The 17,895-nt window shown below is 49.7% G+C and overlaps 2 long non-coding RNA genes across 2 annotated transcripts; one reads left to right on the plus strand and one right to left on the minus strand.

Annotated features, from left to right (window-relative positions):
- Positions 1–11: 11 nt before the first annotated feature.
- Positions 12–8,499, plus strand: LOC110149973 (uncharacterized). Its single transcript, XR_002317597.2, has 3 exons — positions 12–357; positions 2,024–2,126; positions 8,415–8,499. It is a non-coding gene; the product is annotated as an uncharacterized lncRNA (long non-coding RNA).
- A 19-nt stretch (positions 8,500–8,518) lies between these two features.
- LOC139031428 (uncharacterized) lies at positions 8,519–14,145 on the minus strand. The gene is made up of 3 exons (XR_011483904.1): positions 13,929–14,145; positions 9,361–9,441; positions 8,519–8,626 (listed from the first exon to the last, which is right to left on the minus strand). It is a non-coding gene; the product is annotated as an uncharacterized lncRNA (long non-coding RNA).
- Between the last annotated feature and the right edge of the window lie 3,750 nt (positions 14,146–17,895).

Here is a 17,895-nt window from a genome sequence, read left to right on the forward strand (position 1 = left end):
TCCATCCTTCATTTCAGAGCCACAGCCTGGAGGTGACTCGGGGGAGGGGGATTGACACCACCCCCAGTGTGGTGTCACCAGCTTTCACAATAATACACTGCCATGGAGTCAACCCCATGGGTTATCATCAAACTGAGAGTCCTATGTACCTAGATCTTCAAGAACAGGGACCAGAAACACACAGAACAAGAATACAAGTCAACAACCACAAGACCACATCGCATCTCTACCACATCGCCTCTTCTCCTCCCATGGACGTAACTCCCTCCAACAAACTTGATTCCACTTATCCTCCCTCGGCAAGCTGCTTCAATCCAGAGAATATCAGGGCAGACTGTCGCCCCAGAGGGACCCAAGGTCACCCAGAAACATGGCAGGGAGGAGGGTGGGGAGGGGGGCGCATGGAGTGGAGAGCAGCCCAGACAGAGGGCTGACCTTCTCCAGGGGCAACCTCAGCCCCACTCAGAGGACCTCACCTCATGGCCAGGACAGCCTCGGCCTGTGGCTGGGAAGCAGTTCAGAAGAAGCCAAAGAGGAAGGGGAAGGTGTTCCAGGGGAGAGGGAAAGAAAAGCAGGGGTGGGTGGAGAAGAGTGTGAAAGGTGGCCAGGAGCCAGCAGTAGCCCCAGACAAAGGCAGTAGTGATCAGGCCAAGGGCACAATGGTTGTACTTTGTCCTGCTGATCCTGACACCTCTGAGGTTCAGGGTCACTCTCCCTGTGTGGATGGGGGCGCTTCCCTGCAGGGATGAAGAGGTAGAGCCCCTCCGAAGCCCCTCCAAAGGGAGGTGGGGGAGAGAGTCGCTAAGCCTTGCTGTTGTCTAAACATGTCTCAGTGTGGTTCCTCTGTGATGGAAGAAAGGTTTCTCCCTCGCTTCAACCCCCAAGCCCCGGGCGCCTAGCAGGACACAGAGCTGATCCAACGCAAGGGCAGGAACAGAATATGTTGAACTGAAGGAGAGAGAACTGGATTCCTCTGCCTCAATTCCGTGTTTGTCTGTCTCTGCTCTCTCTTTCTCTGTCTTTATTATAAAAGCAAGGATGAGAGCCCTCTTTTCCCAGTGCCAATGTCATATTCTCATCTGGATCTGGAGGTCTGACTCGGGGTAATGATGCCACTTAGGAAAAAAGATTAGAGCAGAGAAAGCCCAAGAGAGGAGCTAGTGAGGAAAAGGGGAGGCAAGAAGCAGAGGCAGCTGGGACTTCTCTGGGGGTCCCGTGGTTAAGAATCTGCCTTGTGATGCAGGGGGCACGGATTCGATCCCTGCTCTGGGAACTAAGATCCCACGTGCTGCAGGGCAACCAAACCCCTGTGCCCCAGCCACTGAGCCCCTGCACCCTAGATCCTGTGCTTCACGACAAGAGAAACCACCGCAATGAGAAGCCCATGCACCACCACGAAGAGCCTCTCGCCTTAACTAGGGTAAACCCACACACAGCAACCAAGAGGCCCTGTGCCACAGCAGAGACCCAGCACAACCAAAACTAGTAGTAATAAAAATAAAATTTTTAAAAGATGGAGAGGGAGCAGAAGAGACAGGGTAGGGTCACACTCTGGGGTCTACCCACATAGCCCCAGGCCCCATCTGCCTCTCCTTCACAGGCCTCAGTCTAATCCCCAAACACCAGGCTCTCTCCCTGGATCGCTGCTCCCCAAAAGTCCCAGGCATGTTCAATACCTGATACTCCAATCTTTGCTACCCCTCGGCATCTGACCCCCATCCTGCCCACTGCTGCCCCTTTTCACACCCTCACCCAGTCTTGGAGGGAGTCCCCCTGCTGGGAAGAAGGTGGTGGCAGAGGTGACAGCTAAGGTTCTAAAGCTGTATTCTCCCTCCTGACCTGGGGGTGCCTGGGAGCCGAGCTGGGTTCCAATCTGCAGGACCTTCCCAAAGCCTGGGGGGCACCAGGCTGTGCTAATATTATAGGAGACACAGGGCCACCTAAGTAGGGCAGTGGAAAGCGCAGGGACTCTGGATCCAGATGCAGCCAAGTGATACTGCCACTCTTTAACTGTTTTCCTCAGGCACGTTACTCAACCTCTCTGATCCTCATCTGTAAAACAAGAGTAAAACACCTGCTTTGGGGAGTTGCTGCACACCGACAGCTGCCCACGGCTACCCAAGAAGGTAGGATGGGAAAGAGAGCCTGAGAGAGGCACAGAGAGTTAGGAAGGTGCTGAAGCAAGGTGGTCAGAAGTGCCAAAATGGGCATCAAAAAGGGCTTTGGGCAGGAAGAAGCTCAGAACGTTTATTCCACAAGAATTACTGGGGCTTCCCTGGTGACCCAGATGGTAAAGAATCTACCTGCAATGCAGGAGACCTGGGTTCGATCCCTGGGTTGGGAAGATCCCCTGGAGGAGGACATGGCAACCCAATCCAGTACTCTTGCTTAGAAAATCCTATGGACAGAGCCTGGTGATCTCAAAGACTGAACAAACTAACATTCTCACTTTCAAATATTAAATTCAGCCCATGAGCCCTGTTTTGGTCCCAACCCAGGGGCTACAACAATGTAGAAGGGGCTTCCTGTGTGGAGGAGAACCAGAGTACACCAAAAATAGAAACTCTCCAAAGGGGCACTCTGGGAGTGGGGGAAGGCTTCCTGGAGGAGGTGACACTAGAGTCTTGCCCGAAGAACAGGAGTCTAGCCAGTTGAGTGGAGTGGGGATAGGGAGCAGGCAGGAAAGTGACATCTGGAGGACGCTGCCAGCTCCCTCAGCTCTCCCAGCTCTCCCCTGGGTGACAGAGACTTTGCAGAGCAGGGGATTAGGGCTTCTTCAGAAACATTTCCAACCAAAGCCCCTCCCTGGAGGGGTGGGGAAGTGAGCCCAACACTGGTTTCCCCCAGCCCTCTGAGACAGCATGTCTCTGCCACAGTGTTTAACCAAATAAGTAGACACTAGAGGTAGGGCCAGCCTGCACATCGAGCACTGCCGTTGTTTGCCCAGGGTCAACGGGAGGTGGGCAGAGGACACCAGCCTGTGAGAAGCACAGGGTCACTCAGCTGGGGTGGAGCTCAAAAGCACAAAGACCTTTCCTCCAGTTCTGCCCCTCTTCCTATCCCCACCTGGTGCCTAGAGCCTTCCCATCTGCCTGCCACAGACATGTGGAGACTGGAAACAGCACTGGACAAAAAACTCGAATAGGCCGCATGCTGTGTGACCTCCACCAAGTCAGGCCCCTCTTCTGGACCTCAGGCTTCTTCTAGGTGAAAGCCTCTCCCTGAGGCTCTGTAACAGCTCCATCAAACACTCCAACTGAGATCACTGATATAAAACGTCGTATCTTGGACTTCCCCGGTGGTGCAGGGGTTAAGAATCCGCCTGTCGGTGCAGGGGACCTGGGTTCAGTCCCTCCAGGAAGATTCCACCTGCTGCAGAGCAACTAAGCCCATGCCCCACAGCTACTGAGCCTGTGCTGTAGCGCCTGTGCTCTGCAACAAGAGAAGCCGCTGCAATGAGAGGGCGGTCCAGGCGCTGCACCTAGAGAGTGGTCCCCATTCGCCGCAGCTAGAGAAAAGCCTGCAAGCAGCAACGAAGACCCAGCGCAGCCACAAAAAAAAAAAAAATACCAAAACGTCGCATATTCCAGGGATCTGTGTGTTTCTAAAGGTTTCCTGGGGAGGGCAAGGCTTAACTCCAAGAAATTTAGCACGAATGATGACATCTGGAGCACAGCGCCGAGTGGTAGAGGGCAGATGTGGTTCCAAGAAACCCCTCGAATCCCAGCAGATAGAGAACTGCTGCTGCTCTTACCTGGCAGGCCAAGACCTCTGTCCTTTTTGAAACGTCACACCAGCTTGGAGAACCCTCGCTGTGAAACACCCCGGCCCTGGCTCCCTAACCACACCCTCCTCGCGTGTAACATGCAGTGGAAAAAGCCAGAGAGGCTGGGCTCAGTCTTCATTCTCCACGTCCAAGCCATGAGACTTAGGACAAGCAACTGCATCGGTCTGAGCCGCAGTTTCCTCATCTGTAAAATGCGAGTCCTCATGCTTACCTTCCAGGGTTATGGGGAGATGTACGGAGACAGCGAATGTGAGCAGAGCTCTCGGCCTAGAGCAGGTCTCGTGTAATGTTACTTCTCTTCCCTTTCTCCTGTCCCTACTGCCAGGTATGAGCAAACCCTCAGAGAATGCAAACATACTATCATTTGGCTAAAGTCAAACAGAAAGGAATAGGGAAATGAATTTATCCCATCCTTCTGTTGGGGGAGGTGGAAAAGAAAGGAAAGAAAGAAAGAAAGAAAGAAAGAAAGAAAAGGAAGAAATCACACGACGCCTGCCAAGGATGACTAGGGCTTAGTTCCTGCTTTAGCCTCTTTGGAGCAACTGTGTCACCAGGTACTCACTGAGTTGGCAGTAGCGGTGTTTCCTTCAGGGAAATCCTAGAGGGGGAAAAAAGAAGAAGAAGCAAGTGCCCCCCACCTCTTAGCAAGAATGGGTCCCTTCTCTCCTCCTCCAGTAAGCCCCTGGTCCTAGACCGGAAGTCTGGCCCATGACCCAGGCCCCCCAGGACGGTTCACAAAGATAAAGCAGTGAATGATTGGCCCCCCTGAGAGGAGTCGCCCCACCATCCTGCCTGCCTTCCCAGACCCATAAGTGCAGGGCGGGCCATGGGGAGTGGAGGAGACTTCCCCTCAGCTTCCAGGAGCAGCCTGGCCTAACATCCTCGAGATAATTAGTGAAGCAGCCAATTAGTCAAGGGGTATCTGTGTCAGGAGGACATGGGACCGATTCCTGGAAGCCTGGGGGTGGGGGGCGCTGGGGGTGGGTGTGGGAGTGGGCAGACACAGCACACTCAGTTTCATCTGCCCCGTTGGTTGGAATTTCACTTGGGATTCCCTTTGAAAAAGGCTCCACTGCTAAAGAATATGAAAATCCCTCCACTGGCCAGAGGACCCAAAAGAGGCCCAGGGCCATCTGAAGTCATCCACATGTCTTGACTCAGCGCAGCCTACCAGCCGCTTCTCCACAGGCCACTTGAACACTTAATCAGTACCCAGCACTGAGCCAGGCACCTTTGGGGTACATGGGATTCCTGCCCTCTTGGAGAGCCAGGCAATGCCCGGGAAGGGTGCTGGCCCTAGGTGCCTTGTGCATCTGGAGCAGCTCAGCTTCTGGGCCCAGGGCTCATTGCTGGCTCCCCATTCCCACAGAGAGGGGCTGAGCACGCCCTCGTTCCAGGTACTGCCCTCTAGAGGGCGCTGCTCATGTAAACCATACCCCACTGGGGTCCCCTGGAGAAATGGCTCTTTGCACGTGTCCCCAGCTGTCAGCCCCCTTGTTCAGACTCAGCTTCTTCCAGAACACAGCTGGAAGCATCAGGAAAAGTGACGTACAGCACAATGCAGGCTGCTGTGCCCGCTCCAGCTTCCCCAAGTCCCAAGACCTGGCCCTGGTCAGCTCCAGCTTTGGGGCACCAGCCCCCCCCCACCCTCTGCTCCCCTGCCCCCGCTGAGGGTTACAGCCAAAGTAGTTAACACCCATGACAGCCCAGACACAGCTTACATGGAGCTGGGGGCAGGTGCTGAGCCAAGTGTAAATCCCTCAGCTTCTGGATGGTGGGGAGGTCCAGAGGACCGAGGAAGGGACTGGGGTGGCCAGAGAGGCATACGGGGAACTCAGGGGCTGGAACAGCAGCTGTTTACCAATCAGGTGGCCGTGCCGGCCTGTACCAGCTGAGCGTCTGCCCTGCCCCAGTCCCCTCTCAACCCTAGGCTGGAATGTGTAGTTCCCAGCCGAGAAGGAGGCCTGTCTGGGGCCCTGGTCAGAATGCCTACATATCTCCTCCGCTCTTGGAAAGACCAGGGCATGACTCGCCTCACGCTCCATCCACAAGTGTAGTCCATGTAACAGAGACCCCACCACTCACAGGTTCCAGCCATGGTTGAAAAATGGGCAGGTACCCCAGCCAGGATTCCCAAGTGCCCAGATCATGTAACTACGGTTACAAGTAGTCAGCATTTTCCTTCCCTCTGGTCTCTCTTCCCTTGACTATCTCATCCCTCCTCATCTCTTTCTCTCCCACCCCTTTCCACCGGCTCCCATCATCCCAGGGGACTTCCTGACCAGTCCTATTGGCCGAGTGCTCCTCCAGCCTGTCAGAATCCTCAGCTTCCCTGAGACCCCCCCACCCCAGGAAGTCACCACTCCCCACTTCCCACTCACTGCTGGGGGTGGGGGTCAGGCAGGGCAGTGGGGGACTAGCTAGGGGAAAAGATGGTCTTCACATGTCCCCAGCCCCCCCTGCCCTCCAGGGGCTAGGGGACAACCTGTAGAAGGGACAGCTCGGAGGAGATGGGACGTGCCCTTGCCCAGCCGGCAGCAGGGGTGTTGGGGTGGCAACCCTAGAAAGAGGAATGAGCGCAGAGAGGGTGGCCAAACCCCCTCCGCCAGGCACCCGTGTGACCTGTGCCTTCAGAGAGGACAGAGGTAGGCACTGTGAGTCCGCCCTGCCCCAGCCCCTCACCATTGCCCTGGGGGAGATGACCCACCCCCCCACTCCGTGACCCTCTCCCCACCGCACGTCCGGCCAGTCTCTTCCTCTCCATCACTCCTCAGATCTCCAGGCTGAAGGCTGCAGGGACTAAAAAACCACGTGTGCACTCCAACACACACGCGCACACACACACACACCCCCCACCGCCGCCACCGCCCATGACAGGGCCCCACAGAGAAGAGAGGAGTGTTCCCAGAAATGCAGCTGCTCCTGAGCCAAGCCGATCTGGGTCACGGCGCCCTTCCCACAGGGGCTGCAGAGAGGCCGGGCGTCCCCCAAGCGGCCCCTCAGTACCGCTGCCGCAGGAGTTACCTTGAAAGTCCCTCACACTGAGTGTCTCTGAGGCCCTGCCATTAGCACTGCTGCATTCTGAGCAGAGCTCCTCAGAGACGCCTGTGTGGGGCCGCGACTGGGGGTCTGGACCCCTGAGTTCACAACCAGAAACTGTCACAGCCAGGCTGTGTGACCTGGAGCCCACCTCTGACCTCAACGCCTTCTCTGTGAAGGCACAGACTGGTTTCTGATGCCCTGTTAGGGCTCCCAGTCCAGGGGTGTAGGGGAGGCGGAGGAAGGGGTCACGGTGAGAGCTGTGGATACTCAGGCCTGTGGCCTGGCAGACTGGAAAAGATGCAGGGAGAACCAGGGAGCTGCACTCCGGCACCACCTCTTAGAGGTCACAGGGGGGGCTTCCCAGGTGGTGCAGTGGGAAAGAAACCCACCTGCCAACGGAGACTCAAGAGACACAGGTTCAATTCCTGGGTCAGGAAGATCCCCTGTAATAGGAAATGGCAACGTGCTCCAGTATTCCTGCCTGAGAAATCCCATGGACAGAGGATCCTGGTGGGCTACAGTCCCTGGGGTCACAAAGAGTCAGACACAACCGAGCATGCACGCGTGCATGACGATCACAAGAGCATAAAGTGTGGGAGACAGCAAAGGACCAGCTCTGTAGTCTGCGATCTAAACAACAGCCTGGGTTTGCCTGTTGCCATTGACCAGAACAGCTGGGACTGCAGCAAGAGGATCTGAGTTAGACACGCCGGGCCCTACCAAACTCATCTTCTCCAGAGGGAATTACAGGATGAGAGCCGCGGGAGGTCTGTCTTGAAACTTCCCGCTGATTGGTAGCCTGGGTGAAATGCCAGGGAGTGGGAGAGAAGGGGAGAGACAAGAGGAGAGGAAGACAAGGTGTTAGCTCCCGTCCCCGCCTCCAACCTTTTAGGAGAGGAGCTAGGTGGGGTGCCCGTGCCCTCCAATCTTAGAGCTGAAGTGGAGGAAGGAATTTGTCAGGGGTGTGGTAGAGCCGAGCACAGGGCAGCAGGGAATGGAATGACAAGGCTGTCAAGTGGCGAAGCAAGTGTTTGTGGGAAACAGAGAGAAAGACCCTTCTCTGGTGGGAGGGGGTGAGAGGGAGCCTCAGCCCAGGGCTCCCTGCCCAGGCACCCCAGCCTTACTCCAGGCTCAACAGAACCTCACTGGGGCAGAGCCTGCCCCTCCGCCGTGACTGCGGCTTGGGCAGGGGAGCCCAGAGCCACTGTTTGAGAAGTAGAGTGACGCGTGCCCAGCCCGGGCCCAGGTACTAGGGAGGGGAAGGCTGGGGGTGTCCACAGGGCAGATTGAGCACAAGGGGCCCTTCCTTCCCCCGAGACTGCAGGACTTCAGGCCAGCTCTGCCTTCCCTCTGGGTGTCATGCTCACCCCTCCCCTGGGGGCAGCTGGCCAGGCTCTAGGAGAAGGTCCTGCCCTCGCTCTCCTCCTGGCCTGGCCCTCGGGCGGGTGGGAAAATTTTGAGACTCATTCCAAAGCCCCTCCACCTGTGTCCCAAACCTGGCACCTCTGGTCTCCTGAAGGGATGGAGGCTGAAAAGCCACCCATGAAGCCCCTTTTTTTCCTCTCTCCATCTTTTTTTGCTGCAGTGAGGACTGGGTAAGAAGTTTGAGCAAGGCTGTGCGGCTGGGCCCTGCAAATACCTCAGCCAAACAGTGAACAATCTGAGGTGAGGCCGGGGTATGTGGATGGCGTCCAGGTGAGCCGATGAGCACAGATGTGGCGAATGTGTGTTTCAAGGAGGTGGTCAGTCATCCAGCCCCCTCTGGAAGCCGAGGTCCCCAGCAGCCAATCTTCCGGCCTAGAAAGATTTATTAAAGTAACTCCATACCTCTGTCCAGCCCACCCCCACCCTCCCAGGCCTTCTCCACATCACCGTCCTCCTTCTCTGTCTCTTCTACCCAAGCAGGAGGAATTGAAGATTTCCCCCCACCACCACCACCTTCCCAGGTCTCTCCCTACAAAGTCACCTGGGGACACACCCCTCACCCCACCTCCGCTCCTGGCCTAAGGCTCTTCTGGGGATTCCTGGTTGTCAGAGGACAGGGACACAGGTGTCCCCCATGCAGCCCAGGGCTGGCAGAGGCAGCCTCCAGCCTCCTCGAAGCTGCCCATGGGGAAGGTGAGAAGCAGGGTTATCCTGATGAGCTGGCTGGGTGCTGATGAGGAAGCCCCATCTCTGGCTGTCTCTGACCCAGACAGAGGTGGGGGGCCCTGAACCCTCTTCTGCCTGAGCCGACAGTGCAACCCCACTGGGCACTTCCAGCAGCAGGCTTCAGATGAAGCTGTAGTCTGATTACGGACACCTTCCGGACATCCTTGGAAACCCAGGACCCCCTCCTCAACCAGGACCCCTCCTGTGTGCCTCACCCACCCTGAGCCTCTAGAGGGCGAGGGAGAGCAGCGCTGGACTTCCCGCCCTTGGGGCATACCCCGGTGGCCCTCCACGCAGGCCCCTGGGACCAACCAGCCGTCCCCACTCCCCTGCCCCTGGGGAAAAGGGGCCCACGCTGAAGGCTAGGCAGCCAAACTCACCATCTAGGGGCAGGAGAGTGTGGGCCAGGTCTGGGAGGGGCGCTGCTCGGAGGAGGCAGGCACAAGCAGGCTGTGGGGATGCTGAAGAAGGATGAGTATAATCAGAGGAAAGATTATCTGGGACCAATCCGAGATTATTCTGCTATTCATCTGGGAACAGAAAGGAGAGCTGTGCCCTGAGCCCTGGGAATTTCTGGTTATTCCCTGATCCGGGAATAACAAGGGGCTTCTTGGCCCATAGAGCAAAGCTGCAAAGCTCCCCCGACCCTCCCCAGGATCAGAACTAGGGTGAGGCAACAAGGGCACAGTTTAAGGAGGGGCTCATTGTCAAGTGCAGGGCTGGCCCTGACCGTGAGTGCCTCCGTAAATTCTGCACCCTCGTTCCCCTCATCTTAGTCCCAGCCCTGACCTTTGGGCTGCCTGTCCTGGGGACTAAAGCCACAGGCATATGGGAGGCAGAAGTGGGGTGGGGAAGCAGAAGGGTCCCTTTTTCACACTGGATCCCTCAAAGGAAAGAGCTAACCCCCAACTCAGCGAGAGGGGCTGGGATGAGGAGGGACACAGCTGTTTGTTAACTGAGCCTAGGTCCCTGTGTCTGTCTGTCTGTATCACTGTCTGCATGTATATTTGTGCATCCAGAGTGTGGGTCTGCCGATTTTTAGCTGGGAGTCCTTGGGCAAGTTACCCAACCTCTCTAAAGTTCTGTTTCCTTGAAAACTTGTAATAATAATACCCATACCCCAGGGTTATAAAAGAATTGAATGAGAAAATATATGCAAAGGATGAAGCATAAGCACCTGGCCTGCACACGGTAGAAACTAAATGAATGGTGATTGCTACTCCCATTGTCAATAATATTATTATGTATGTGGCTTCAGCTTACGTTGCAGCCTTATTTCCCACTGTCGCCCTATGTATAGGTCCCATTCCAGCCAAACAAGTCTTCTGATAGCCCCAAACCCGCACATTGCTTGTTTCTTCCTCCTGGTCTCTGCTCCATCAGTCATGAAAATGCATCTCTTGAAACAAGACTTTCAGAACCACTTTTGTTCAGTGGTCTCCCCGAAGCTCTTACAGCATAGCCTGTCTATACCTCTCATGCCAGCCTCGGTGTGCTGTTGAATGCAGTTAACTCTCTGGGGTGTGCGTGTAAGTATGAACTCTCTCCAAGCAACTTATACAGGAGGGGCTGCACTTTTCAGTGGTCTGTATCTCCCCGACCCCAGCCCAAGGACTAATACAAGCCTGTAGGTGTAGGGAGCCACGCGTAGGCTCTTTGTGAGTGAAGACGATGATAATGGTAAATACTGCCTTTGACGGCATTCCTACTGCGTGCCTTACATGAGCTAATTAATCCCTGTAAATTATCACTGTAAAACTACAGTTTGGAGAGTTTAAGTAACTTGCCCAAGGTCAAACCGCAAATAAACAACAGGGCTGGGATTTAAACTGTCTGGCCCCAAAACCTGCACTCTTAAGAGTGCAAACCACTATGGTTTGAATAAAAGAATGAACTGAAAACCAGAATTTCCTTTTCATACTCTAAGAAGGAAATAACAGGAAAGCAAAATGATAAAGAAAGCTGAGCGCTGAAGAATTGATGCTTTTGAACTGTGGTGTTGGAAACTCTTGAGAGTCCCTTGGACTGCAAGGAGATCCAACCAGTCCATTCTAAAGGAGATCAGTCCTGAGTGTTCATTGGAAGGACTGATGTTGAAGCTGAAACTCCAATACTTTGGCCACCTGATGCGAAGAGCTGACTCATTTGAAAAGACCCTGATGTTGGGAAAAATTGAGGGCAGGAGGAGAAGGGGACGACAGAGGATGAGATGGTTGGATGGCATCACCGACTTGACGGACGTGGGTTTGGGTGGACTCCAGGAGTTGGTGATGGACAGGGAGGCCTGGCATGCTGCGGTTCGTGGGGTCACAAAGAGTCGGACACAACTGAGCGACTGAACTGAACTGAACTGAAAATGATATCAGAACTTCAGTCAAATGCTTTCAGGGTTTCAAACCAGGGTCCAGTGGGAGCTCCTGATCCCACACTGTTCAGAGTGAGGCCAGAGAGCTCAGGTGTTGCCTTACTCACCATGGTTCTAGGAGGAAAAAAAAAATAGCAAATGAAGTTGAAAAAATATTCATCCCAGAAAAATCACTGACCTTGATCACCAGAATGTTCAAGTTGATCCTAGTTCTATTTTGTCTGTAGGAGAAACTTAACTTTCCCTTTGTTGATCATCAATTTAGCAACTTTTTGATAATTAAATGGGCAACATTGGCCAGTCAGCAAATATTACATGGAGTAATCACCAGAAAACCTTTCACTGACTGGTCTTCACACATACCCCCATGGATCCCCAGCTGTTACAGTCATGTGGCTGGTTCATTTGGTCATGTGGCTCTGTTCTCTTTTGCCATCTTCCTTTTGTCGTTCCGGGACTAGGTCACCTTGGAATGTCTACACTACATTCCTCTCCTTCTGACTCTGCTTTGTTACCTAGAAAATGGGAATAAGGCTTTCCTGGTGGCAGAGTGGTGGAGAGTCCGCCTGGCAATGTGGGAGACATGCGTTCAGTCCCTGGTCAAGGGAGATTCCACAAGCCACGGAGCAGCTGGGCCCATGCTCACGTGCCACAATTACTGAGCCTGTGTTCTAGGGCCTGGGAGCCGCAACTACTGAAGCCCGTGCATCCTGGAGCCTGTGCTGGGCAGCAAGAGAAGCCGAAGCCTGGCAACTAGCAAGTGGCCCCTGCTCTCCAAAACTAGAGAAAAGTGCTCGCAGCAAGGAAGACCCAGCACAGCCAAAAATAAAAAGAAAGAAAGAAACTATTTTTAAAAAGAAAATGGAGCTAATAACACTACCACAGAACTATGGCAAGAACCTAATGAGGTGATGTGTATACATAAAGCACAGGGGGGACATGCTTGGCAGTCCAGTGGTTAATAATCCACCTGTCAATGCTGGAGACTAAGATCCCACATGCCACGGAGCAACTGTGCCCTCGTTCTACAACTACTGAGCCTGTATGCCACAACTAAGCCCTGATACAGCCAAATAAATAAAGAAATATTTTTAAAAATAAAGCGCAGGGGTTGGCATGGAGTGAGTGCTTATAAACATGTCAGGCCGCAGTGGTGTCATTTTGAGCAGGGTAGAGGTTCCCGGTTGTTGACCCCACTCTGGCCACAAGTAAGCAGCTTCTCCCCGCGCCCCTTCCCTCCTGTCTACTAGGATGTGTGTTCCCGGAAAGCTGCCTTCTGCGCTCTCTTGCCTGGCCGGTCACACCTCAGCCCCCCAAAGACTTAGAATCATCTTTGTACCGCATGGCCAAGAGGTAGTAAAACCTCTTTCCATCCAATTTTGTTTTTTCTGACTTGGAAGGCAAAACCTTCTGCCATCTACACAGCTTGCCCCAAATCGTATACCATTTGCTTCCAAACTACCTGCAAAATCCTATATATCCTCAAAATGGAGCTTTACACACCTTGGCCAACAAAATCAAGTTTGCTCAAAACACTGTGGACTCTATTTCTTTTTGTGAATTGACCTCAGACTTCATTGTACACCAAACAAGGAAATCAATCTCATAATTTGGTGCCACACCTTGTCTTGAGCCAAAAAAAAAGGTGTTGTTATTACCTGTTCAGTTTGTTCACTCTTCTGGGTCACACATCTTGGCATTAAATAACTTTTGGCTATTTCCACATACTACTCAGTTCCCAAGGATGAAATCCTGATATCACTGAGGAAAATTTTGAATGAAATAAAGGTTCTGAAGGTACTTCATTTGGTCTTTTGCTGATTCATAAATTTAGTAAATATTTCTTGATACTTTCTTACATACCAACCCCTGGATGAAATACTATGGTAAAACAGATTGACACAATTTCTGCCCTCTTGGAATGTACAAGTTAACTCCTGAGCAGAACATACATGGCCTATGATTATGTGGAACTGGTAATAATAAAAGCCTCTAATAATGGATTAAAGGAACTTCTAGGAAAAGATGCCAGCCTGAACACCTGCATCCACTTTTGCTCTTTCCTGAAACGCTACTAAATCAAAGTGAAAGGCTTTCTAAACTTTTCTTTCATGATTTTGCTTCTTAAGGTATATACCCACAAGGACAGGAAGAATGGGAGAGAACACCAACAAAATTTTGGAAGCTAGAAAGCAGGTGGAAGAAGAGTAAAGCATGCGAAACAGGTGGTGATGAAAACCATTACCACCTAACCTATACCCCGGAATCCCCCAAAGGCTCAGGAACTGCTGACACCACTCACCCGGGGAAGTGAGCATGAAGTGGATGGAGTGAATAAAGAGGACTGGGAATGTGTTTTTTAAAAGCAGTCAGAGGGACTTCCCTGGTGCTCTAGTGGTTAAGACTCCACGCTCCCAATGCGGAGGACCTAGGTTTGATCCCTGGTAGGAACTACACCCCGGAGTTTACATGCCACAATTAAGACCCTACCCAGGACAGTCAAATAAATATTTTTTTTAAATAATAAGTGAAATACATAATTAATTAATTAAAAGCAATCAGATCCTCAGATTCTTCCCCTACCGAATATAGCCAAAGGATTGAAGCGGTTCCCTGGTGAGGGGAAAACAGGTCTCTGACAAGGAAATTCCAGGAAACACTGAAGGAAGGAGTATCTCACTGAAAATGTTCATGTAGGGGATGCTGAGACCTGGGTCCTCTTATCCGCTGGAATTCCCAGAACACTGGCCATTGTCCTCCAGGATGGAAGCTGGAGGGTGTACCTCTGTGAAATCTGAACAACCTGAAAGGAAGACAAGACCAAGGATATTAACATCAGAGACTTCAAAATGAAATATTCCAACCAGATCACCCTAGTGTGAGGCTCACAGACAACAGGCCACGCACACATACACACAGAAGAACTTCCAACCAGCTTTCAGACCCTTATATTGAACAATAAGCAGACAAGCAAGGTTCGTGGCACATCTGAGGAAAGCTATGACTTGGAGGAAGCTGAGCCTGTGTAGCAAGAAGAAAGCTTAAAAATAACATTATCATTATATCCTGAGCATGATAAGGAAAACATATTGCAAAAATGAAACAAAAATAGAATAGTGTTTTCTAAAAAGAGAACATGAGATCTTAAAAATCAAACATGTCGTAGCAGAAATAAAAAACAAACTCAGTAGAAGTTTAGAAAACAAAGCTAAGGAAATGTCTATAAAGTGGAGGGAATATAACAAAAAGATGGAAAATTTTGAATGACTGTGCAATAAAATTGGGGGACCAGATCAGGCATTAATAACCAAATAACAAGAGAACATCCAAATAGTTGGAGAAACAGAGAAACTAAGGGAAAGACATCATCAATACATACTCTAAAAAAGAACTGAAGAACTTCTGAGATTCCAGTGCAATGGATAATCGTTTTTTAAGTATTATTTTAAATTTAAATTTCCAATCATTCATTACTAATATATAGAAATACAAGTGATTTTTTTATATCGAGCTTGTATCTTGCAAACTTACTAAATCCATTTATTAGTTCTAGCAGCTTTTTTGTATATTCCATCAGAGTTTCTACATGGATAATCACGTCAGCAAATAATGACAATTTTACTTCTTCCTTTCCCATCTGAATGCCTTGTATCTATTTTTATTGGCTTATTGTACTGTTAGAACCTCTGGTACAATGTGGAATAGAAGCAGTAAGAGTAGACATACTTGTCTTATTCCTGATCTTAGAGGAAAAAAACATTCAATCTTTTACCATCACAGGTTTTTTTGTACAGGCTCTTTATCAGGTTGTGGAAGTTCTTTTCTATTCCTGCTTTGTTGAAATTCTTTTATCAGTAATGGTTATTGAATCTTGTCAAATGCTTCTTCTACATATGTTAAGATGTATTTTTTGTCTTTTTTTTTTTTCTTTTTTAACTAGGTAGTACAATGAATTACATTGATTTTTTTAAAATGTTACCAATCTTCATTCCTAGGATAAATCTCACTTGGCCATGATGTGTTAGCGTATCTATAAAAATAGAGTTAAATTCGATTTACAAAGGTTTTGTTAATAATTTCTGCATCAACACTCATGAGGGGTACTGGTCTATAACTTTGCATTCTTGTAATATCTTTGTCTGGTTTTGATATCAGAGTAGTGTTGGCCTCATAGAATGAGTTGAGATTTCTCTCCTTTATACTTTTCTAGAAAACTTGTGTAGAATTGATATTTTTTTCTTCCTTAAATGTTTGGCAAACTTCATCAGTAAAGTCATCTGGGCCTGGAGTTTTTTTTGTGGGAGAGATTTCAACAACAAATCCAATTTTTTTAAAAATTGATGTAGGTCTATTCAGATTATCTTTTTCTTCTTGAGTAAACTTCCATAGTTTGTGTCTTCAAGGAATTTGTTTACTTTACCTAAGTTATGGAAATTATTAGAGTAAAACTATAATATTTTCTTATTATCTTTTAAGTGTCTGTAAAATCTATAGTGAAGTCACCCCTTTAATTCTTGATACTGGTAATCTGTGTCTTTTCTCTTTTTTTCTGCTCAATCTGACTAGATGTTTATTCATTTCATTGATCTTAAAAAATGGTTTTTGGTTTCATTGATCTTCTCCAATCTTCTATATGTTTTCTGCTTCATTAATTTTTCTCTGATCTTTATTATTTCCTTTCTTCTGCTATTTTGTGCTTAATTTGCTCTAGTTAAAATTTTTTAGTTTGGGAATTCCCTGGTCGTCCAGAGGGTTAGACTTAATGCTTTCACTGCTGTCACTCAAGTTCAGTCCCTGGTCAGGGAACTAAGATCCTGAAACTGTGAAGCACATGCAGAAAAAAAGTAAAATAAAAGTTTTTAAAGTCATTAAAATTTTTAAACTGTAAAACAAGGACTTCTTTGGTAAGCCAGTGGCTAAGCCTCCACAATCCCAATGCATGGAGCCCAGGTTGGATTGCCTGTTCAGGAAACTAGATCCCACACACCGCAACTAAGATTTTGCATGCTGCAACTGAAAGGTCCCACATGCTGCAATGCAGATGAAAGTGCCCATGTGCCGCAAGTAGGAGCCAGCACTGCCAAATAAATTAATTGATTAATTTTTAAAAAATTTAAAACAAAAATAATACAAGAACAATTTTTCATCTGTTTTGTGCTCTGGAATAAAATTTCCATTTCAAAAGCTCTCAAGAGGTACGGAAACACATCCAATCATTCATACAACAAATATTGAGTCCCTGAAAGTGTTGAACACTATTCTAGGCACTGGAGATAGAACAGTAAATAAAACAAAGTTAACGCCCTCAGTGATCAGACTTCTAGTTGAAGGACACAAGGCGATGCATAAGTAGGCAGATACATGTATCAGATGTCAGGAGTAACAAACGCTAAGCAGAAAAATACAAGATGGGAGGGGATAGAAACTGAGCAGGCTGAATGGGACAATTTCTCTTTCAAAGGGGCTCAGCAAACAGCCAGCTTTGAACAGAGGCTTGGAAGAAATATGGAAGGCCACAAAATGTCTGAGAGAGCAGCAAGCCTGAAGTACCTGAAGTTGGAACGTGCTTCTTTTTGAGGGAAAGTGAGAATGTCTAAATGGCTGGCGAGAGAGAAAGCTAGGGGGTCGGAGTATGTGAAGTCTAATTGGTGCTGTAAAAACTTCGTATTTAATTCCGAGTGTGGTAGGGAGAACTCTGGGATGGCCTCCCAGGATTCCTCAGCTGCTGTGCACACAGCAATCCCCGGACAGCTCTCACTCGATTAGGTTCTATTACATGGCATGGTTGACTCTTGAAATGAGAGGCTGTCCCAGTGAGCCGGACCTAGTCACATGAATCTTTTTCTAAATTTTATTTTTATTGGAGTATGGTTGATTTACAGTGTTGTTAGTTTCTGCTCTACAACAAAGGGAATCAGGTATACATATACATATCTACTCGTTTTTTAGATCCTTTCCCATACAGGTCATTACGAAGTATTGAGTAGAGTTCCGTGTGCTACACAGTAGGTTCTTATTAGTTATCTATTTTACATATCAGTCGTGCGTATATGCCTGCAGGAGGGCATGGCGACCAACTCCAGTATTCTTGCCTGGAGAATCCCATGGACAGAGGAGCCTGGTGGAGTACAGTCCATGGGGTCGCAGAGAGTAGGACATGACTGAGCAACTAAGCATGCACACGCAGTGTATGTAAGTCAGGCTTCCCCAAGTGGCATTAGTGGTAAAGAACCCATCTGTCTATGCAGGAGACATAAGAGATGTGGATTCAATCCCTGGGTCAGGATCCTCCTGGAGGAGGGTATGGCAACCCGCTCCTGTATTCTTGCCTGGAGCCTGGTGGGCTCCATAATGTTGCAAAGAGTCAGACACAGCTGCAGCAACTTAGCACACACATACATTATATGTCAGTCACAATCTCCCAATTCATGTCTCCCTCCCCCACCCCTTGGTAACCATAAGTATTTTTTCTACATCTGTGACCCTATTTCTGATTTGTAAATAGGTTCATTTGCACCTATTTTTTTTTAAGATTCCATGTATAAGCGCT

The sequence above is a fragment of the Odocoileus virginianus genome, chromosome 27 (assembly GCF_023699985.2).
Source record: "Odocoileus virginianus isolate 20LAN1187 ecotype Illinois chromosome 27, Ovbor_1.2, whole genome shotgun sequence".
Classification (NCBI taxonomy): Eukaryota; Metazoa; Chordata; class Mammalia; order Artiodactyla; family Cervidae; genus Odocoileus; species Odocoileus virginianus.